Below are 24,813 nucleotides of genomic sequence, written 5' to 3'. Positions count from 1 at the left end.
TTGATCTATTTCTGCCATGTATTCCTTCTTAATTTTAGATGTATAACTTATAATCTGACCCCTTAAATATACTTTCATCGCTTCCCATAATAATTTTATCCTCAACTGAATGTAAATTTGTATCCCAAAAAAATTGAATCTGTTTTTTCATAAAATCACAAAAATCTTTATGTTTTAATAAAATTGAATTAAATCTCCATCTATAGATCGATTCCTCCTTATCCATCATAATCATTGTCATTATCAAGGGGGAATGATCTGACAGTATTCTTGCTTTATATTCCACACTTTTCACTCTATACTGAATATTTTTTGATAATAAAGAAAATCGATCCTTGAGTAAGTTTTATGTCTATTTGAATAAAATGAATAATCACTTTCTCATGGATTAATTTTTCCTCATATATCAATCAGGTTTAAATCTTTCATTAATGATAAAGTTAGTTTTATTACTTTTGATTTTGTAGCAACTTTAGTTGACCTATCCAAAACTGGATCTAAACAAAAATTAAACTCTCCACCTATTAATATTTTATCATGTGCATCAGTCAAGTTCAAAAAACATTCTTGTATGAATTTTGCATCATTTTCATTTGGTGCATAAATGTTCATAAAAGTCCATAATTCTGAAAAAAATTGACAATGTATGACAGGTTACTATCGAAGCAATGCTCCTCAGACAGGATGAGGAGGTCAATACTCCCCAATGCCATTAGGCTTTACAATTCTACCACCAGGACTTAAGAACTTTTTAAAAGCTATTGTTAATGCTTTTTGGGATAGTGATTTGGATGCATATAATATTTTTTACTGAGTTGTATGTAATTGTATGTAATTAGTTTTGCTACAACAAGTGTATGGGACATTGGAAAAAAAGTTGAATTTCCCCATGGGGATGAATAAAGTATCTATCTATCTATCTATCTATCACATATCTCCCCACAGAATCAATTACTACATTTTGTATTTTAATTGGTAAAGTTTTATTAACCAAAATTGCAACTCCTCTCGATTTTGAATTAAATGAAGCTGCAATGACATTTCCAACCCAATCTCTCTTTAATTTCTTATGTTCTGTTTCTGTTAAATGTGTTTCTTGTAAAAAAGCTGTATCTCCTTTCATTTTCTTAATATATGTGAAAACTCTTTTTCTTTTCACAGGTCCATTAAGTCCATTAACATTAAAACTTAAAAAAACTAAGTAAATTAATCATTCATAATACCTTGGGAACTCTTTGAAATTCTCCATGTTGCTATGAGTCTGTCCCCAACCATCCAGACAAAAAAGAAAAATAGAAAAAAGGTAACTAATATATAAGGGAAAAAAAACAAAATACTCCCCCCCATTAATGTTGCGAATAAAAAGAACACAACATTACCCCCCCCCCCCATTTTACGGGTCATGGCAATTGCCATGATTGTACATGTGTAACTCGCAGCCATCGATCAGGAGCTCCTTCAGCGCCCCCGCAAAAATATATATTAGTGAAGAAAAAAAAAGAAAATAATTAATGTCTCTACTCCCAATTAATACTCAACTATTTTGTTTTCCTTATAAATGTCCGTCAAGTCCAACCTTATTTCAGTTTTCATCATTAGTCCACTTCATTTCTATAATTCTTTAGTCCTCTTCCTGGACATCAGGTAATTCTTGTACAAATTTCTCCGCTTTCCGGTAGTCAACGAAAAATCTTCTTTCTTCGTTATCCAGGAAAATTATCAATTTTGTTGGGTAGCTCAATAAAAATTTATAGCCCTTTTCCCATAAAGATTTTTTCACTGGATTAAATTCCTTCCGCCTCTTCAGAAGATCGTAACTTATGTCTGGATTTTAAAAAAAACTCTTTTCCCTTCTATTATCAATGGCCCATTTCTCTTTTTAGCACCTTGAGTAGCTGCCTTCAAGATCATTCCTTTATCTTGGTACCTTAAGCATTTTATCAAAATTGATCTTGGATTTTGATCTTGTTGAGGTCTTGGTCTTAAAGCTCTGTGTGCTCTTTCAATTTCAATTACTTGGCTTCCATCTTTCATTTCCAAAATTTTCGGAATCCATTCTTGAAAGAATTTTATTGGATTTTCACCCTCTGTACCTTCCATAAGACCAACAATTTTAATATTATTTCGTCTACTAGAGTTTTCAAGCAAATCTATTTTTCCAACATCCGTTTTCTTTCTATTGTCCAGGCAAGATTATTGTCTTCTATCTTATATATTCTTTCAGTGTTTTCTTCCATTTCTTTAACTTTATAGCAGAACTTTATCCATCTTCTTTTGTTTTTCCACCACATTATCGAGTGTAGTCTGCATCCTTCTTATATCTGTTCTTATAGCTTTTAATTCATTCATCATATATATCAGGATATCTCTTATGTCTCCTTTAATCTCCTCCTTCTTTTCCTCTTCTTCATCCTCTGAATTTCCCAAAGAGTCTGTTTCTACTTCCAATCCACATCCAATTTCACTTCCAGCCGTAATTGGGATTTGTAGTTTTGTTAATATCTGTTCATTCATGCTTGTTTCTTCGCGCATGCGTTGTTCTTGCCGTTTCTTCTCAGAGACCGCCGACATTGCTGCAACTTCCTGTCCCGCATCATCAGAACTGCCATGCACTTCGCCGGGAGGAGATCCAACTTGAGTCCGAGGCTTCGCCGAGACGGTTAGGCCTTTTTCCCCGCCGATTTGCGCAGTCTTCGAAGTAGTAACTTTCTTCTGTTTCGGTTTAGGAGCCATATCCAAAAATAATCCTGAGTTGCTTATAAACAGTTTCTAGTAGGTATTTATTAACTGTTCTTCATTTAAACCTTATTTCATTAATTTTTACGGAGGAGCTGGATTCCCAACGTCTCGACCCTACGTCATCATGTGACGCCCCCTCACCCAGCTGATTTAATCTATGTGCTGAACATATGAGGAATGCTGGTCCAGAGGACTCAAAATGTTGCAGTGAAAATTACCAGACAGAATATTAATAAATTCAGATATGCATGTGCTACTATTCTAATGGCTGAAAGTGAGGAGGATCTGAAAAAGCTTCTGATGAAAGTGAAAGAAGAAAGTCGAAAGCTGGCTTCTTGCTCAATATTAAGAAAACCAGCCAGTCCTGTTAACACTGTGGTAATAAATGGAAAGGAAATGGAAGCAGAGACGGATTTTTTCTTCCCTGGTTCAAATATTTCTATAGATGGTAAATGTGATAGCCTTTTCAAATTTATTGGGTAGCAGAGCTATTTTTTTGCATTGGAAGGATCCTAATCAACCTACTGCTTTTTTCAGGCTCTCCTCCATTATGTTTTGTTTAAAATTGGAGAAAATTAGAAGTCGGACGTTCGATACATCTTTCAAATTTGAACAAACCTGGCCAGCTTTTATTCAATATTTTCATACGATCCAATTTCTTTTCTTTTCTTTCTCCATCTGTGAAGGTTCAGATTTGACCAGAAGGACGTTTTCTTCTTTTTTTGTAATCTTGTCCTCAAATGGACTGCCCAGTCCTTTTTTTTTTTGTTTTAGGTTAGTTTAGTGGTTTTTTTTCTCTTCTATAAATAGAACATTTCCAGTCTTTTTTTGTATGAATTGTCAAGAGGAGTTGTGGTTCTCTGTTTTTATATTCTTGCTTCCTGCTATAATTCTCAACCTACTTAGCAATCCAGAACATGAATATACCAACGATAGCCTCCACCACTGTTTGTGGTGACAAATTCCACAGATCAAACAACCTTTGGCTGAAGTAATGTCTCTCATCTCAGTTTTAAAGTGATGCTTCTTTATTCTGAGGCAGCACTCTCAGATCCCAGACTCTCAGTCTAATCCAGACACCCTCTCCATTCCCAATGTATCCAGGCTTCTTGTTACTCAGTTGGTAAATAATCACCCCCGTCCTAACTTCAACCCCCCCCCCCCACCAACCCTAGATTTTGAGGGCGGGGGTTGATTTACTTTTCTGCTGGTTTGGCACACCATTGTGGCCGAAGGGCCTGTCCCTGTGATGTACTGTTCCATGTTCTGTTCCATCTTCAGCATCCTTTTGTTTCTGTTTGAGTATCTGCCCATTGGCAGATAGACAGGTGAGAGTGAGGGGGAATTTCCAAATGTGAATTGAATTCTGAAACCCCGGTCTATGTCTACTGGTGCAAACACAAAACAGCGTATTTAATCACAGCCTCTTCCTGTGAGGGATGGAATGGGAACTCATTCTCTGCTTTGCTTCCAAAGAGACATCAGAACCAAACATCTGAGCACAGAACAGAAATACTCGCTCAACTGCTCATAAACCCGGACAGCTTGATTCCCTGAATCATTTTATCTGGGTTAAGACATGTGTGGTAACCCAGGATGCAACCTCAGAGGGTCACAGCCCACACCGAGAGCCTCGCACAACGTTTCCACATCACACACTGAGAGATTCACACTAGCAATATCCAGCCCCCGGAGACGTCTGCTTCATGCGGAAGGAGGAACATCCAGCCGCTTCTGTAAAAGCACCAACGTGGACCGAAGCCCAAACACTGACAGTTCCATATTCCTGGAGCCCCCATCCCAAGATTGTATCGCAAGCACCAACTCTCCCAGGGCTCTTTGCTGCCGGTAATATGCGGCAGTGTTTCAGCTAATCCCAGTTCAAAAACTTACACTCCCACACCAACCCGTGACAGAACTGGAGCCTGATGATCCTTTGTCTGGACGGGGATCAGCTGTAAAACATGGGTCTTGGATCACAAAGAGGGTGCTGATACATTTTAGCTTGTTCCCACAGTTACATTGAACATAGTTCATTATTTTATTGAGTGCGGCGTAGCCCAGGTCAATTAACAGCCACCTTCCCCATCGGGTAACAGGAACAAAATGTTTTAAAATTAAATTGAAAATATAGCACTGGAAACTCAGTGCAGGAGATTTCATTTTGTTTCTTTTGATGCAGAGACGATGACTAACTGCAAGATGTTTGACCCCCAGAACAGAATCGCATAAATACAATCCCTACAATCTTCTTCATTCCATCCCGGACAGTAAATGCTGAAAACATCCTCGTATCTGAGGCCACTCTCTCTCCGCTGAGAGTCAGCAACCAGAGAGCGATAAACATGTTCAACACTCTCTGCAGCTCTGGTGAGCTGTTGCCCTGGTGACGGAGGAAGTGGCTCGCAAAGATAACCGAGCGGGGAAATAGCAAACTCAGTGTGACACGTTCTCGGTTTCATTGTGACAAAGATGAACTGAACATTCAGCCATTTTGTAACGGTGGTACTAAAATTCCAGTGGTTGTTTTTACCCCTTGGAGGTGCATTATGTAAATCTCAATGTGGTTCCAGCTCTACAGAGCTCTCAGCAGTGCAGCCGCTTGTCCAAAATAAATTGTAGTGTTGGATACGACCTATAAGTTAGATATAATATAAATTCGATATGGCCCTAGTGGCTAAAGGGATGGAGAGAAAGCAAGTACAGGGTTCTGAGTTGGATGATCAGCTATGATCATACTGAATGGTGGTGCAGACTCGAAGGGCCGAAGGGCCTACTCCTGCACCTATTTTCTATGTTTTCTATGACCTGTCTACAATAAATGTCGATTATGTGTAGAAGTTTCAATTGAGATTCACAGAGCCCTGACAGCACAGACACGGGGTTGTTAAAGTCCATCCAGTCCGTGCCATGTTCGGTGTGGTTCCATCCCCCTGCACCCAGACCACAGCCCGCTAAACCTCCCTCATCCATGTACCTCCCCAAACATCACTCCAATACCACAATCGGACCTTCATCTCTTACATCTGCTGGGAACTTGTTCCGCATTCGCTCCACTCTCTGAGTGAAGTAGTTCTCCCACAGATTACCCTTAAATGTGTCTCTTTTTGCCCTAAATCCATGATTTTACCCAACCTGAGGGGGAAATGACTAACTGCATTCACCCTATTTATACCATCATAGATTTCTATATCTCTAGCAGGGCTTCCCAACCTAGTGTCCTGGACCCTTCCTCTAATTGTAGGGGCAAATGGCATAGAAAAGTTGGAATCCTGCTAGGATACCCCATCATTCCCCTGTATTCCAGGTAATCGAGTTCTAACTTGTTCAACCTATCACTATAATTATTTCCTGAAATACTAGCAATGTCCGTGTAATTTTCCCTGCACTCTTTCACGCTTATCGACATCTTTCCCCCAAGTAGCTGGCCAGAACTGCACACAAATCTGTTTTTTTTTTTTTGTTTTGGATTCCCGGTGTCTTTTACAACTTTAGCATTAATATCCAGGCCCCTCTTCGTAATAGCCTGCGTTATAATGGTCAATATGTCCTAAACTCTTTTTACAACTCTGGTGTTACTTTAAAGGAATTGTGGATCTGTAACACCCACGGCAGGGCAATCGGGCTCAAAACAGTTATTTACCCCAAGCAGTAAGCCTGATCAACACCTCAACTCACTAACCCACCCTCCGCACCCCACTCACTACCAGTTTAACATTTCCTGACAGTTCTAGGCACTCCTGTGCCTAAAGTGACTTTATGGTCAGACAATCAATATCATTCTCCGTAGGTCCAGGCTTTCCTGTGCCTAATGTCACTTTACGGACATAGAATCGTTGTCAGTCTCACATGGCCAGACAATGCTGTGTCTATCGTCACTTCATGGACACAGAATCAATGTCAGTCTCACATGACCAGACACTCCTGTGTCTATCGTCACTCGTGGACACAGAATCAATGTCAGTCTCACATGGCCAGACACTCCTGTGTCTATCGTCACTTCATGGACACAGAATCAATGTCAGTCTCACATGGCCAGGCACTCCTGTGTCTATCGTCACTTCATGGACACAGAATCAATGTCAGTCTCATATGTCCAGACACTCCTGTGTCTATCGTCACTTCATGGACACAGAATCAATGTCAGTCTCACATGGCCAGACACTCCTGTGTCTATCGTCACTTCCTGGACACAGAATCAATGTCAGTCTCACATGTCCAGACACTCCTGTGTCTATCGTCACTTCATGGACACAGAATCAATGTCAGTCTCACATATCCAGACACTCCTGTGTCTATCGTCACTTCATGGACACAGAATCAATGTCAGTCTCACATGTCCAGACACTCCTGTGCCTGACGTCACTTTATGGACATACGATCAATCTCACAGACCAGAGAATTATGCAATATTGCAAAAGGAGAATGGCTGAATCAAAAAATGCAATCAAGTAGATGGCCGTATTAACAACAGCAAAGAAATGCACCAGAAAATTTAAGGAAATTACTGGCATTAAGAAAACCTCCTCTACAAGATGCCTAGAATCAGCAGACGGATCCATCCTAACAGATCCAGATAAAGTATGTGAGAGGTGGATTCAGTATGTAGAGCAGCTCTTTGAGATAATAGAGGGAACCCCCATATATAAAACACCCTAATTCTGGCCCTCATTACCGAAGAAGAAATAACTAAAGCAATGAAAAGCATGAAACAAGGTAAAGCCACTGGACCTGATGGAATTTCAGTGGAAATGATACAAGCCCTAGAAGATCTGGGAGTAGATATTCTTTTTGAAGAGTATAATGGCATTTATGAGTCTGGTGTATTGCCTGACGATCTCTTGAAATCAGTATTTATAATTCTGCCTAAAATTCCTGGAACTATTGTCTGCGAAAATTATAGGACAATCAGTCTTATGAGTCACATAACAAAGATTTTCTTGAGAATTGTTCTGAGTCAAATTAAAAACAATTTAAGGCCAGAAACTTCTGAACTGTAATATGGATTTATTGAGGATAGAGGAACTAGGAATGCAATTTTCATACTACGGATGCTTTCAGAAAGGGCAATTGAAAATCAAAATTATGTCTTTTTATGTTTTATTGATTTCACTAAAGCATTCGACAAAGTGTAACATGAAAAATTATTTCAAGTTCTCATTTAACTAAACATTGACGGAAGGGACAAATAACCGCTTCAAAATTCATATTGTAATCAAACGGTGGCTGTAAAAGATGATGATAATCTAAGCAGTTGGACTAAAATTCAAAGGGAAGTTAGACAGAGATGCGTTGCCTCACAAAAAGTATTTAATATCTATACTGAAATGATTCTCAGAGAAACAGAAGACCTAGATGGGATAAAAATTGGAGATGTTTCCAGCAACAATATAAGTTATGCAGACGATACCACTCTAATAGCAAGTGCTGCAGAAGACCTACAAATTCTCCTGGACAAAGTAGTACAAAGAAGTGCAGATTTTGGTCTAACCATTAACTGTAAAAACAAAATAAGTATGTGGTAATATCAAAAGAGCAGGATACTCCCAACTGCAAGTAGCCCGTCAGTAACAAAAGAGATTGAACAAAAGACCAGCGTTAATTACCTCGGTAGCTTTATATCACAAGATGCTAGAAGTAAAGTAGAAATAAGATAGATAGATAGATAGATAGATAGATAGATAGATAGATAGATAGATAGATAGATAGATAGATAGATAGATAGATAGATACTTTATTCATCCCCATGGGGAAATTCAACATTTTTTCCAATGTCCCATACACTTACTGTAGCAAAACTAATTACATACAGTCCTTAACTCAGTATAAATATGATATGCATCTAAATCACTATCTCAAAAAGCATTAATAAATAGCTTTTAAAAAGTTCTTAAATAGTTTACTAAAATACATTGAATGGTAACCTAAGCTCAGTCCTAACCCCGGCACTTTAACATATCTTACCCCTGGCGGTTAAATTGTAAAGCCGAATGGCATTGGGGAGTATTGACCTCTTCATCCTGTCTGAGGAGCATTGCATCGATAGCAACCTGCCGCTGAAGCTGCTTCTCTGTCTCTGCTATGCAGAGGATGTTCAGGGTTTTCCATGATTGACCGTAGCCTACTCAGCGCCCTTCGCTCTGCTACCGATGTCATACTCTCCAGATCTGTGCCCACGACAGAGCCCGCCTTCCTTACCAGCTTATTAAGACGTGAGGCGTCCCTCTTCTTAATGCTGCCTCCCCAACACGCCGCCACAAAGAAGAGGGCGCTCTCCACAACTGACCTATAGAACATCTTCAGCATCTCACTACAGACATTGAATGACGCCAACCTTCTAAGGAAGTACAGTCGACTCTGTGCCTTCCTGCACAAGGCATCTGTGTTGGCAGTCCAGTCTAGCTTCTCGTCTAACTGCATTCCCAGATACTTGTAGGTCTTAACCTGCTCCACACATTCTCCATTAATGATCACTGGCTCCATCTGAGGCCTAGATCTCCTAAAGTCCACCACCATCTCCTTGGTCTTGGTGATATTGAGACGCAGGTAGTTTGAGTTGCACCATATCACAAAGTCCTGTATCAGTTTCCTATACTCTTCCTCCTGTCCATTCCTGACACACCCCACTATGGCCGTGTCATCAGCGAACTTCTGCACATGGCAGGACTCCGAGTTATATTGAAAGTCTGATGTGTACAGGGTGAACAGGACCGGAGAGAGCACGGTCCCCTGCGGCGCTCCTGTGCTGCTGACCACCGTGTCAGACCTACAGTCTCCCAACCGCACATACTGAGGTCTATCTGTCAAGTAGTCCACTATCCAATCCACCATGTGAGAGTCTACTCCCATCTCCGTTAGTTTGTGCCTTAAGATCTTGGGCTGGATAGTGTTCAAGGCACTAGAGAAGTCCAGGAATGTAATCCTCACAGCACCACTGACCCCATCCAGGTGAGAGAGGGATTTGTGCAGCAAATACGTGATAGCATCCTCCACTCCCACCTTCTCCTGATACGCAAACTGAAGAGGATCCCGGGCGTGCCTGGTTTGTGGCCTCAGATTCTGTATTATCAGCCGCTCCATGGTCTTCATCACGTGCGACGTCAAGGCAACAGGTCTGAAGTCATTCAACTCCTTTGGTTGTGGTTTCTTTGGTACCGGGACAAAATAAAAAGAGTTGCCATTGCCAAAACCAACTTCCAAAAAATGAAACCCATTTTTACCAACAGACATATTTCTATGACAACAAGGCTCAGGCTACTAAAATGTTACATCTGGTCAATCTTGCTGTGTGCTTCCGAAACGTGGACTATAACATCAGAACTCCAAAGAAACATAGAAGCAACAGAAATGTGTTTTTTAGAAGAATGCTGAAAATATCACATAGAGACAGGGTAGCTAACGAGACAGTACTCCAACGTACCCACACCAAAAGATCTTTAATGAGAACATTAAATGAGAGGGAACTTCAATTCCCGGGGCATGTCATCAGAAAGGGAGAAATAGGATGTCTTACATTGCAAGGCCGTATGCCTGGGAAACGCGGAAGAGGAAGGCAAAGAAGAACATATATGGACACTGTGAAAGAACTAACAGATCTCAGTGTGCGAGATATCATTGACGCTGTGAGGGATCAGTGGATGTGGAGACCCATGATCGCCCAAGCGTGTAACATGCAAGTCACATGCAGAAGAAGAATCAATGTCAGTCTCTCATGTCCAGACACTCCTGTGATTAACATCACTTTATGGACATACAATCAATCTTTTTAAACTGTCATACTTCATGTATTGTGTTTTGTTTATTATTGTGGTCTCCATCATTTTGTTTTTTTCTTCTGTCCTGAGTAACAATTATTTTGTTCTCCTTTACACTTGTTACTGGAATGACATTAAACAATTTTGAATCTTGAAACCTGGGTAAAATACCACGACCAACCACATTATCTATGTTCCCTCTTGATTTCATGAACTCCTATAATTCTCCTCAGCAATGAAGACCCAGCTCGGCCAAAAGCTTCCTATGACTCGGCCCTCTAGTTCAGGCAACATCTTCAGCAATCTGTTCTGCACCCTCTCCAGCTTGATAATATATTTACTACAGTAGGGTGAACACAACGGGACATAATACTCTGTGTAGCCATGTACATTCATATACAAATCAATGGCATGAATAATAAATTACAGAGCTCTCAACACTGACACTCATATCCCACTCGTCACAGGCCTCCATTCGCTAGAACCATTTACATTCATCCCCCTCTCCTTCTTGTTCTCGATCCCGGTGTGAATCCATCTCGCCAGCCCCCTGTGAATCCCACGTGACCGAACCTCTCCGATCAGCTGCCATGCGGGAACTTGTTACAGACTTTACCAAAGTTCAGATGAACAACGTCACTGCCCAACTTCACCTAATGCCCTAGTTCATTCTTTTTTAAAATTTTTTTTATTGAGTTTTCAAATGATTACAGAAAGAAAAAATATATATATACCCTTCCCCCCTCCCCTTAGCCCCTCCCCCTAACATCCCTATAGAAAAAAAAGAAAAAAAAAGAAAGAAAGAAAGAGTGCCTGGATATCGGAAGATCCCCACATGCTCCATGGAGTTGGTAATAACTTTAGTATATATATTTATTTATTTCCCCAAATAACCAATTATTTTATCTTCGGAGCACCTATATATTTAATCCTGTCTTTTGTAAATAAGGGCGCCAAATTTTCAGAAATGTTTCATATTTATCTCTTAAATTATAAGTATTTTTTTCAAGTGGAATACAGCTGGAAATTTCTATACTTAAGTATGAATCCGATTTCCAAGTAACTGCAATAGCCTTTTTGGCTACAGCCAGTGCAATTTTTATGAATTCTTTCTAATACATATTCAATTTGGGTTTCGATTTTATCCCTTCAATATCGCCTAATAAAAATAATATTGGATTACGTGGAAGCTGTGTTCCAATAATTTGTTCCAATAAAACTCTTAAATTTGTCCAAAAAGGTTGAATTTTAAAACAAAACCAAGTAGAATGTAAAAAAGTACCGATTTCTTGGTTACATCGGAAACACTGATCAGATAAATTTGGGTTTAATTTATTTATTTTTTGTGGTGTAATATATAATTGATGTAAAAAAGTATATTGCACTAATCTTAACCGGACATTTATTGTATTTGTCATACTATCAAGACATAGTCTTGACCAATTTGTTTCTTCAATTTTAATATTCAAGTCACTTTCCCATTTTTGTCTTGACTTATGGACTCCTTGTTTAAATGTCTGTTTTTGAATCAAGCTATACATACAAGAAATAATTTTTTTAGTTTTTCCTTTTTGAATTAAAGTTTCTATTTCATTAGATTTCGGCAATAACATTGTTTGACCTAATTTTTCTCTTAAATAAACCCTTAATTGGAAGTAACAAAAAAGAGTGTTGTTTGATACTTTATATTTATTCTTTAATTGATCAAATGACATTAATATACCTCCTTCAAAACAATCTCCTATATACCTAATCCCTTTTTGAAACCAATTATATAAAAGTTGATTATCCATTGTAAAAGGAATAAGTCTATTTTGAATTAAAGATCTCTTTGCTAATAAAGATTTCTTTGTCTCATCATCAACATTTATCTTATTCCATAAGTCAATCAAATGTTTTAATATAGGAGATTCTTTCTTTTCCCGTATCCATTTAGATTCCCATTTATATATAAAATCTTCTGGTGTATTTTCTCCTATTTTATCTAGTTCTATTCTAATCCATGCCGGTCTATCTTTCTCAAAAAAAGATGCAATACGCCCTAGTTCATTCTTAACTACTCTCCAAAATACTTGACAGATATGATATCCTATTGGACAGTGTAGACGGTGATTTCACCATAACCAATGCCCGACCGCCCGGGATTTCAGCTTCACTGCAGACTGAGAAAATTCCGATCACATCTGTCGAATTACCAACCTGGACTGAAGCCCGTATTTGGCAGTTCCATATCATCAGAGTCACCAGCCCAATATTATCACCCATACAAAGACGCCTTGGTGCCGACAATTTGCTGTGGAGTTTCTGCCAGATCCGATTCACAAACTAAACTGGAATTGGAAGTTAATGACCCTCTGCCGAAGCTGGTGCTCAGGCCGTTTCCCCGGTCTGAAAAGAGGATGCGGATACACTTCAACCTGATCCCAGCAGCTAAACCGAGCACATTTGATCACAATCTACCTGCTGTGTGGGATCTTGCCCAGCACAGCTGGCTGCCATGTTTCCTGCAGTGCAGCAGGAACAAAATGTAAAATTATAAAGTAGAAAATGCTGGGAGCTCAGTACATCAGACTGCATCTCTGAAAGGACAAATGGTGGAAGACCTAGTTCCAGAACTGAGAATGTCCAAGATGCTGCCGATCTGCTGAGCGTCTCCAGTATTTTCACCTCCTTACTTTAAATTTCCTGCAACTGTAGTATTTTCGCCATCTTCATTTTAACGCACAGATAGTAACTGATTGCCACCCTAGACTGTAAATGCCACCCCACCCCAAACAATTTGTTAGTTCTGAGTTCATTCTGACCCTGGTGTAATACATCCCACACAGTCAATGCTCACAGCATCCTTTCCTCCCCTATCACTCTGTTACATTTGCTCCCGAGGCCACTGTCTCTACCCTGAGAGGCGGTGACCACAGAGCGATAAAAACTGCAACACTTGCTGCAGCTCCGACGGGCTGTTACCCTGGAAACAGAGGAAGTGGCTCACAGAAAATAACTGAAAAAGGAAATAACAAACTCAACATCAGATGCTATGAGTTCCATTATGACAAAGATTAACACTGCAGCCATTTTGTAACGGTGAATCAAAAATTGAAATGGTTGCTTTTACCCTGCCACGTGTTGTGTCCAACTAAACCTTTGGTATTCCTAGCGAACAATAACTAACTAATTAACTAACTAGCTAACCAAATAAATAAATAAATAAATAAACAAACAAACAAACAAACAAACAAACAAATAAATAAATAAACAAACAAACAAACAAATAAACAAATAATTAAATAGAAAGGTGCAATACAAAACTTCACAAGGAAGACAACGTTTAGAAGAGAGATTGCTGAAATATATCATTGCGACATTGGGATACAGGCTGGGCAAACATGAACAAGACTTAACTCTCGCATTAATAGGGCCAGACATCGGGAAACACTGTCAGTGTTTCGGCAAGTCGTAGCAATGGAAAGAAGATGGAATTTAACTTCCTAGTCCTCCAAGAGGACGTGAGGGATCTGGATCTCACTGTCCTGTCTGAAAGGGGAAAGATGAAACTACTCATACACGTGGAGGAGTCTCCCGAGGGTGCGATTACTCTGTTTAACCCTCGAGTCTGCAAGAACACAACGGGCTGAACGGCCGCTTTCAGTGTGCTGGAAATATGTAAAACAATTATCGACCCCAGGCGTCGATCCAGGTGAAGTTTGGATCCGATACCGGGCCGGGTGATCGAGGTAAAGTTCACCAGGTACAACTGAGTGGATGGATTTAGTCCGGGCATCACCACCTCATCCCGCTCCTGGGACCAGAACACCAGGGGCTGAGCGGCGGCTCATCTCAGGCGGTTCGGTGTGAAGTCCCATAACCCGGACCGACCACGACAGGTTGTATCCCGGAAGCGGGACGAGGCCGCCAGTTCGAGGAAGTTAACGGGACTCTCTGCACAACATCAGGTTTCCCTCCCCCGGGATCGGCTTCAGTACTCACCGATGGGAAATTGTCGGTCGCGTTCATCCCGAGTGACCCGCCACAACATTGACCGATGGGAACTTGATCAATTTGCCCCGCAGACAGCAATCGGTCCACCGGCTCCACGCCGACGATCCGCTTCAACAGAGAACGGAAAGAAAACCCCGTCCATCCGGAGACTGTGAGAGCGGGGGCGGGGCCTCGGAAGCGTAAACAGCAGATGCTGCTGATCTGCGTTTGAAATGGGAACGAGAAACTTGTCGGGTGGAGGGTCTCCCGTCTGAACCGATGACTCTGCTCCTCGCCCCTCACACATTGCATTTTAACCATACCGATAACGCATTTTACACGTTATTTCATATTTACACCAGCTACATTTTTTATTTTGCCCTCGGTACCTTTGGCGTCTCCATCGCTCCACCTCTCGGATCTCGGAGTTACGGGTTCGATTCCCATCCCGATCCGATACACAAGTCAGACCCGAAAAGGTTTCATTCAAATCACTTCTATCTTTATAAGTAATAATATTATTCACATTCCTCCTGCCTCACTGAAACATCAAGTGAGAAACAGGAGGAGGTGGCCATTCAGCCCCTCTAACCATCCACATGATGGAACCTGCTCTCCCATCTCAGCCACATGTTTCTGCCCGGTCCTCATTTCCTCGATCCCCTCGGTCCCCACACATCTGCCGGCCTCTGTTTTATGTGAAGACGATCAGTGAGACTTCGTCGTCCTCCAGGAATCAGTGTGGTAAATCTCTAAACCATATACTTTATAACCTTTCTGTTAATCCTTCATGGAATTAAATTCCATTTCTGCAGCCCCGTGTTGCCCCAACCACTCACCTCCCACCCCTGTCACCACTTCCACCTTCCCACCTGCCCCTCACCTGGATCCACCACTCACTCCCCAGCTCTTGCCCCATCCCCACCCCTCACCTCTTTTCTCTGACTATTTCCCGTCGACTCTCAGTCCAGAGGGAGGGTCTCGGCCCGAAATGTTGACAGTCCATTTCCCTCCACAGATGCTGCCCGACCCACTGAGTTCCTCCGGCAGTTTGTTCTTTGGTCTGTGTAACCCGTGTTAGTATGGCGAGCGGGATTTTACACCATATTACAGGTATAATCTTAACAAAACCCAAATAATTGTTACGGTATTTATCATACTTAAACAGTAGAAAGCTTGCAAAGGCTGGAAATCCAAAGCATCACACAGACAATGCTGGAGGAACTCAGCACAACAGGCAGTATCTATGGAGAAGAGTAAATAGTCCACATTTTGGACCACAAGCCTTTTTCATTACTGAGGGATGGGGGGTGGAGAAGTGATCTGAATATAAAGGTCGGGGAAGGGAAAATGGCGAACTGGAAGCTGATAGGTGATAGGTGAAGTCAAGTCATGAGCGGGTCAAGGGCAGGAGATGAAAGAATTGGAGCGTCGTCAATAGGACAAAGGGAAAGAGGGGACTCAGGGTGAAGTGATAGACTGGTGAGCAGAAATGAAAGTTCAGAGTGGGGAATAGAGAAGTGGGTAGGGGGGGTGATTTGTTTAGTGGAAGGAGAATTCAATATCCATTCAATCAAGTTGGAGGGTACCCGGATGGAATATAAGGTGTTGCTCCTCCACCCTCTGGGTGGTCTCATCTTGGCACACGAGGAGGCCATTGATCGAGACGTCGGAATGGGAATCAGAATTGAAATTTTGGCCACTGCGAAGTCCCCCTTGTGGCAGATGATAAGTAGATGCTCAACATAACGGTCTCCCAATTGATGGCGGGTCTCACCAATGTAAAGGAGGCCGCATCGGGAGCACCGGACACAATAGATGACCTCAGTAGATTCGCAGTGAAGTATTGCCTCACCTGGAAGTACTGTTTTGTGTCTGAATGGAGGTGAGGGAGGGGGTGTACAGGTAGGTGTAGCGCTTAGGCCGCATGCAGGGATAAGTATCTGGAGGAAAATTAGTGAGGAGGGATGAATGAACAAGGGGATTGTGGAGGGAGTGATCCCTGTTGAACCCTGTTTGTGACATCCTAAACAGATTTGAATAAATGCAATCCGTACATTCATTCGTTATCTCTTTATTGCAACATAAACATCATATATTCCATACAGTGGATGCTCAAGGCATCCGGGCCTCCACACCAGCTCCTGAGGCCACTGAGGGGCAGTGACCAGAGAGCGATAAAAATGTTCAACACTCTGCAGCTCTGCTGGGCTGTTACCCTGGTGATGGAGGAAGTGGCTCAACAGAACTAACTGAAAATAGGAAATAAGGAACAACCTCACATACTTTGAGTTTCATTGTGACAAAGATGAATGCTGAGCTCTCAGCCATTTTGTAATTGGGAAACTACAATTCTAATGGCTGTTTTAACCCTGTCTCGAGGTGCCTCCATTAAATCTGTTACTAGTTTCATCTCTACAGAACTTACAGCAGTGCCGAAGCTGTTCCAAACTCAAAACACATTGTTGGATGCGAAATGTCTGTTCCAAATGTGAAATATAGGATATTTACAAAGGGCATCACACAATGCATTGTGGTGATAACCATTAAGGGTCCTTATTCATTCAATTAAGTAGTTAAAATGCCATTATATTCTTGTGCCTGCAATTAACATATAACTACCATCAACACTAGGTATTCATACAGGTGATATTCAGATCCTGTTACTGGACAGAAGTATGGAAGATAATGTCCCTATATACAACTGAATACATTGAGAGTGTGATCTCAGATCCTAGACTCCCCTCCTGTTTAAAACATCATGTCCTATCACTCTATCCAGCACTCAGGATTTCATTGACATTTCTGTTCCCAGAGTCACCACCCCTCCATTGAGAACAGGTCCAGAGACACAAAATGCCCGTCATACATAAAACTTTTCATTCCATAATCACCCTTGTGAAATTTGTAAACAACAACTGTAATGAGCACATTTCCACGAATTGGTGCAGGATAATTTATTGAGAGAAACTGTGCTTTCCTTACTGCCCTGTTAACGGTCACAAGATATCTCCCGATTTTCAGTGTGCCAATCTATGCATGGAGCCGAAAGAGATGGGAGAGATTTTCAACAAATTCTGTGTGCCTGTGTTTCCTTGGGAGACAGGAAGAGACAGTGGAAATGATGAAAGCCGGCCAGATCATGGATTGTGTACGGATTACACAACAGGTGCTTGCTGTCTTGAGGTAAATTAGGATGGATAAATCCCCATGAATAGGGTAGAGGCTGCAGGAGCCCTGCCGGACACGGATGTTGCTGGTGTTTAAGGAGTAGAGTTACAGGGGTCGGTTGAACAGGTTAGAAATTGATTCCCTGAAACACAGGAGAATGAGGGGAGATACTAGCAGGGGTTCCCAAATTTTTTGTTTGTCATGGATCCCTACCATTAACTGGAGGGTTTGTGGGCCCCAGGTTGGGAACCCCGGCTAGAGTTAAAGACAACTATGATGGTAGAAATAGGGTGAATGCAGGTGGGGTTTTGCCCCTCATGTTCAGTGTGGTCATGGGTTTGGGGCAAAAAGTGAAATATTAAACGGGAATCGGAGTAGGAACAATCTCACTCAGAGGGTGACATGAATGCGGATGCAGGTTTCAAATGCAAATAGGAGAAGTTTGTATGGGTGCATGGATGAGGGAGGTGTTCAGGGATATGGTCTGGGTGCATGTGGATGGGTTCAGGCAGAGGAAGGCACAGTCTAGATGGGCCGAAAGCACTGTTTCGGTACTGTGAGATGGCGAATTTAAATTGAATGTCCTACACAAGTTTTATACCAGGAGACTAAATCATTCAAACTTAATGTTCGAGAATCCTGCAAGCTCAAGGAACACTCTACAGATAAAGAATATCAGTGGAGAGGAACAAAGTTAATGCTCCAACCCCCTATGTCGGAATGGTTTCAAACATTTTCTGATTTGATTTCAAATCAAATCAACTTGAATGTTTCTTTAATTTCCAGATGCTCACAGACAGACGACAGTGAGTGGGGATTTCCAAACACGGAGAGAATACTGAACCCAGGGTAGATAAACAACAATGCAAACACTGAACAGTTCGTTCCAGACACTCACTCGTTCTGTGTCTTGAGATTACCCCTCAGGTCTCTCTGGTCTCTCCGCTCCATTGTATCTGTGCTCTTTGGGTTTGGACTCCCCAACCCCGAGAAACAATCCTTGATATATATTGACTGGACATCAAAGGCAATACAGACTACGTTAGAAAAAAAAGCTTTGACTGTACCAGTGATACCACCTCCCCGCCCCCCCGTGCTTCGAGGCACCCAACACAAACCAGCCACGAAAGCTACCCGCTCCTACGTTTGAATAGATTGCAATAGGTACACTTAATATCAAAGAAGTGTACACAATATACATCCTGAGATTATCTTTCTTCGCAAACATCCATGAAAACAGAGGAGTGCCCTGAAGAATGAATGACAGTTAAATGTTAGAACCCCAAATCCCAACCCCCAAGCTCCCCCTCCGATGCATAAGCAGCAGCAAAGCAACAACCACTTCCCCCCCGAGCAAAAAAACGCATCGGCAACCCCCATCGAACAATCAAGCGCGCAGCAAAGCATCAATAAAGACACAGACTTGCAGAACCCCAAAGACTACTCGTTCACCTGATAATTCGAAATACCACAGTGTGTGTGTCACTCTCTCTCACCCTCTCTCTCTCACCCTCGCTCTCACACTCTCTTCTCCTCTCTTTCCCTCTCTCCGCCTCTCTCTCTTTCTCTCTCTCCCTCTCTCTCTCTTGCACCCTGTCTCTCTCCCTCTCTCTCACCTCTGTCTCACTCTGACACTCTCTCTCTCTCCCTTCCCCTCTCTCCCTCCCCCTCTCTTTCTCCCCCTCTCTCTCCCACCTCTCTCCCCTCCAAATAAGGGAAAAAGGTGTCATAATTTCACAGGTGAGCAGCCACTCTCTGTAACAACAATGAACAGACTCTGCCGAGATCCAACCCCTGAGAGGCTGCCAGGGCAGAAACATCCCAGGCCGAGTGCTCCGGCAGTGTGGGCACCAGCTCACTGATGACATCACGGCCATCGTCAACACTTCACTTAAGCAGGCTTCACATCGGCCAGCATCATCCCTGCACCAAAGAACTCTACAGATTCAGAATGAAACGACTACCGCCGGGTGAAACTGCCACCAATCATCACAAAGAGCGTGAAACGGCTGGTAGTGACACAAATCAATAACTCCAATCCTGCCGCACTGGTTACTCACCAATATTCTTACTGACAGAACCGCTCTGTAACAAATTCCAACTCTACCATCTAAATACAGCCCTGTGCAACTGGGTGTTGGACTACTGAACCATACGGCTTCAGAAAGTCAGGATGTAGAACACTCCTCACTCCCAATCATCCTCAACACGGGCTGTGTGCTGAGCCCATTGCTGTACACTCTGTTCACACATGACCGCACGGCCAAACACCCGGGGAATCACATTGTCAAGTTCGCCAACGACACGACAGTGTGGGGTCCATCACATATCAATGAGATGACATAGAGAGAGAAGGGCTCAAGGCCGGGTACACCTCAACCCACAAACTCATCCCACCACACCCTCATTACCCCGAGTTTAACATTTCCTGGCACCCACCATATGTACAGATACTCCTGTGCCTAACGTCACTTTATGGACATACTACCAATGTTTTAAGCTATGACATGTTTTTATATAATTCTGATATTTATCTCTGCGATTTTTGTTCCTGCATGAGATCCACAGCAACAATGATTTATGTTCCCCTTTGCAACAGTTCACTGGATTGACATTAAACAATCCTGTGTATTGAACCCTGGGGAGAATACCACGACCACCCACATTATCTGTACACCCTCCTGATTTTATAAACTCCGATAATGTTACCCCCATTCTCCTGTGGAATAAAGATCCAGCTCGGCCAACCACTCCATATAACTCGGCCCTCTAATCCAGGCAGCATCTTAAACAAACTCTTCTGCGCCCTGATAATGGCTTTCCTACGATAGTATGAAAAGAAAACACGTATTTAATTTTCGGTGTAGTCTTACCAACAATTTATATAACTACACTATAATGTCCATAATCGAGAATTCAATGCCTAACTGATGAAGGCCAGCATGATTAAATCCTTCTTTTCCACCCTCTATACTTGCCCGTCCACTTTCAGTGAACGGTACTCCTGTACTCCCAGATCTCTCTGATCCACAACACTCCATGCCCTCCCATTCACTATACCAGTCCCACCCTGGTTTGACTGCCAAAAGTCACCATCTCTCACTTATCCAAGTCGAAACCATTTACCATTTCTCAGCCTATCTCTATAACTGACTCAAGGGCCCCTTGAAATTATTTGTAACCTGTCGGAATATGAAAAAAGACTCTCAAATTTACTATCAAACTTGCTAACGGTGCCAGATACATTCATGTCAAATCAATGGCATGAATAATGAATTACAGAGGTCTCAATACTGACACGCATATCCCACTCGTCACAGGCCTCCATTCGCTAAATCCAATTTCAGTCATCTCCCTCTGCTTCCTGTCATTGAACCCGCTGTGAATCCACCTCGCAAGGTCCCCGCGAATCCCACGTGACCCAACCTTGCAGATGAGCTGCCACGCAGGATCCTATTAAGGGCTTTACCGAAGTCCATTTAGACAAAATCTCTACCCTACGTCATCTATCTCCATCGTTACCTTTTCGGACATCTCCAGAATATTTGTGAGGTATGATGTCCCAGAATATTTGAGAGGCATGATGTCCCACTGGGAATTGTGGTCGGTGATTTCCCCATAACCACTGTCTAACCACCCGAAACCTCAGCTTCACTGCAGACTGATGAAATTCCAATCCGAGCTGTAGAATTACCATCCCGGATTGAAGTCCATATACTGTGAGTTGCATGTTCTTGGAGACTTCATCCCTACATTATAACCCAGTCACAGATGCTTTGTTGCCGGCGATTTGCCGTTGTGTTCCTCCCATTTTCGATTCACAAACTAAGGTGAGAGGGGATCCTAAGGACCTTCTGCCTGCGCCGTTGTTCAGGCTGGTTTACCGGGCTGTAGATTTTGAGAGGATACGGATACACTTCAGCTTGTCTCCAGCAGCTAAACTATCTTTGATCACTGTCTTCTTGCACTGTGGGATCTTGCCTAGCACTGACACAAGGTCCTCTTGAAAGTCATTGTAACCTGTTGCGATATGAAACAGACTTGCAAACTTAGTATCAGACTTACTAACATTCATGCCAACTCAATGGCACGAATAATGAATTATAGAGGTCCAAATTCTGACACACACATCCCACTCGTCACAGGCCTCCATTCGCAAAATCCAACTTCAGTCATCGCCCTCTGCTGCCTGTCATCGAGCCCGGTGTGAATCCACCTCGCAAGCTCCCCGTGAAGCCCACGTGACCGAACCTTCCAGGATCTTGTTCGATGCTTTACCAAGGTCCATTTAGACAAAAATCACTGCCCTGCTTCACCGATAATATTTGAGAGGTACGATGTCCCACTGTGTGGCGTAGTCAGTGATTTCCCTGAAAAAGTAAGGAGGCACGGGGTCCAAGGATACCTTGCTTTGTGGATCAAGAACTGGTTTGTCTACAGAAGGCAAAGAGTAGTTGTAGACAGGTCATATTCTTCATGGAGGGCAGTGATCGGTGCAGTGCCCAGTGCCTCAAGGGTCTGTTATGGCGCCCGTTCTCTTCGTAATTTTTATAAAGGACCTGAATGAGGAAATGTCGGCATAGGTTAGTACATTTGCTGATGACACAAAGTTTACAGGTGTTGTGGATATTGTGGAGGGCTGTCGAGGTCACAGCGGGACCTCGGTTGGATGCAAAACTGGGCTCAGAAGTAGCAGATGGAGTTCAACCCAGCTTAGTGTGAGATGGTTCAATTTGGTAAGTCAAATATGATGGCAGAATATAGTATTAATGGCAAGACTCTTGGCAGTGTGGAGGATTAGAGGGATCTTGCGGTCCGAGTCTACAGGACACTCAAAGCATACGTTGCATTGGCCTTCATCACCGTAGGAATGTGTTCAAGAGCCAAGGGGTGATTTTACGGCTATATCGGATGCTGGTCAGACACAACTGGAGTACTGTGCTCAGTTCTGGTTGCCTCACGACCCGAAGGATGTGGCAACTATAGAAAGTGCGCAGAAGAGATTTACATGAATGTTTCCTGGATTGTGGAGCATGCATTCTGAGAAAAAGTTGAGTTAACTTGGCCTTTTCTCCGTGGAGAGATAGGGGATGTGAGGTGAACTGATAGAGGTGTATAAGATGATGAGAACACCGATCGTGTGAGGCTTTTTCTCAGGGCTGAAATGGCTAACACGAAAGGGCACAGTTTTCAGGGCCTTGAAAGTAGGTACCTAGGCGATGTCAGGGGTATGTATTTTTCTTTTACCCAGACAGTGGTGTGTACGTGGATAGCTCTGCCGGCGATGGTGGTAGAGGCCGATAGGTTAGGGTCTTTTTAGAGGATCTTGGATATGTACATGGATCTTAGACAAGTAGGGGACGATGGGTAACCCCAGAAAATTTCTGAAGTAAGTACGTGTTTCGGAAAACACTGTTGGCCGAAGGGCTTGTGTATTATGCTACAGATTTTCTAAATTTCTATATTCTTAGTTCATTCCATACAGTCAATGCTCACAGCATCCTTTCCTCTCACTATCATGCTGTTTCATTTGCTCCTGAGACTACTCTCTACCCTGAGAGGCGGTGAACACAGAGCGATAAAAAAAAAATGTGCAACTCTTCTTGCAGCTCTGGTGGGCTGTTACCCTGGAAACGGAGAAAGTGGCTCACCAAAAATAACCGAAAAGGGAAATAACAAACTCAGCATCGTGTGCTGTGAGTTTCATTATGACAAAGGTTAAAACTGCAGCCATTTTGAATCGAAGAATCTAAAATTGTAAAGACTGCTTTTAACGTGCTGTATTCAATTGCTCCTCTAATAGTTCTGGCTAACAAAAATGATCAATAATATATGAACCTCTGCCGTAAATATACCCAGTGACAGCCCCAATCACTATCTGTTGTAACAATCTCCACAGTTCGACCAGATAGAGTAGGGTCTTTTAAGAGCATCTTGGATATGTACATGGATCTTAGAAAAGTGGGGTACTATGCGTATCCCTAGGAAATTTCTGAAGTAAGTACAGGTTTCGCACAGCACAGTTGGCCGAAGGGCCTATGTATTATGCTGCAGATTTTCTATATTTCTATATTCTCAGTTCATTCCATATAGCCAATGCTCACAGCACCCTTTACTCCCACTATCATTCTGTTGCATTTGCTCCCGAGGTTACTGCCTCTACGCTGAGTGGAGGTGAACACAGAGCAAGGAAATTATGTAACATTTCTTGCAGTGTTAGTGGTTTGTTACCATGGAAACGGAGGAAGTGGCCCAACAAAAGTAACTTAAAAAGGAAATAACAAATCACGCTCTGTGAGTTACATTGTGACAAAGATTAACAGGGCTGTCATTTTGAAATGATGAATCTAAAATCGGAAAGGCTGCTTTTAACCATGCCTCGTGCTGTATTGAATTAATCGTATAGTAGTTCTGGCTAATAAAACATGATTTCTACTCTAGTGATCAATAATATATTGCCATAAATATACCAAATCACAGCCTCAACCACCATCTGTTGCAACAAACTCCACAGGTCGAACACTCTTTGGCTGAGGAAGTTTCTCTTATATCAGGTTTAAAGGGAAACTTCTTTATTTTGAGGCTGTCCTCTCAGCTCGCAGACTCTCCGTCCGATGGAAACTTCCTCTCCATATCCACTGTATCCAGGCTGTCCAGCATTCTGTGGGTTTAATTAGGATCCCGTCCACCTCTATACTTCTGAAATCCATAGAGTACAGGCCCAGAGTCATCAAATGCTTGTCAGACAGAAACCCCCTCATTCCTGAGATGACTCTTGTGAACCATGTGAGCAGCAGTTGTACTGAACACATTTCCAGGAACAACAGGGAAAGTGGTACCAGGATAATTCACGGGAAAACTGTGGTTCCTTTACTGTCCCACTAAGTATCACTAAACAAGCGCCTGTGCACAGGTCCATTTCCACAGGAACAAAGTCAGTGATTTGGGTTCTCAACCGTAAGTCAGAATAGCTTCAACTATTTCCCGTTTTTAGTGCAGATTACCAGCATCTTGAGATTCTGCCTGATTTCCACCGACCGGCAGACAGGTGACAGTCGGGGAAGGGGGGCGGAATTTCCAAACACAGTTTGAACACCGAACTCACGGGTCTATTTCTACTGTTGTAAACACAGCGCAGCCCATTTACTCGCAGCCTCTCCTTGTGAGAAATAGA

At 42.4% G+C, this 24,813-nt stretch overlaps 2 protein-coding genes across 3 annotated transcripts in view; both read right to left on the bottom strand.

Moving 5' to 3' along the window:
* LOC140722779 (NACHT, LRR and PYD domains-containing protein 12-like) overlaps positions 1-14,637 on the bottom strand; it is a 34,075-nt gene extending 19,438 nt beyond the window's left edge. Inside the window, exons 1-2 of one of the 2 annotated variants that reach the window (XM_073037450.1) lie at positions 14,478-14,637; positions 1,224-1,261 (exon numbers count right to left, since the gene is read on the bottom strand). The gene's annotated coding sequence lies outside the window, so the exon portion shown is untranslated. The remainder of the gene's footprint in view (positions 1-1,223; positions 1,262-14,477) is intronic. The other variant, XM_073037449.1, reaches the window with a different exon arrangement.
* The window catches only part of LOC140722806 (uncharacterized), an 879,998-nt gene that overhangs the window by 198,245 nt on the left and 656,940 nt on the right, over positions 1-24,813 (bottom strand). The gene's annotated exons all lie outside the window — the stretch shown is intronic.

Source organism: Hemitrygon akajei, unplaced genomic scaffold (assembly GCF_048418815.1).
Source record: "Hemitrygon akajei unplaced genomic scaffold, sHemAka1.3 Scf000089, whole genome shotgun sequence".
Lineage (NCBI taxonomy): Eukaryota > Metazoa > Chordata > Chondrichthyes > Myliobatiformes > Dasyatidae > Hemitrygon > Hemitrygon akajei.
Note: the sequence above shows the minus strand (reverse complement) of the source record. Positions and strands in the feature narration are given on the sequence as shown.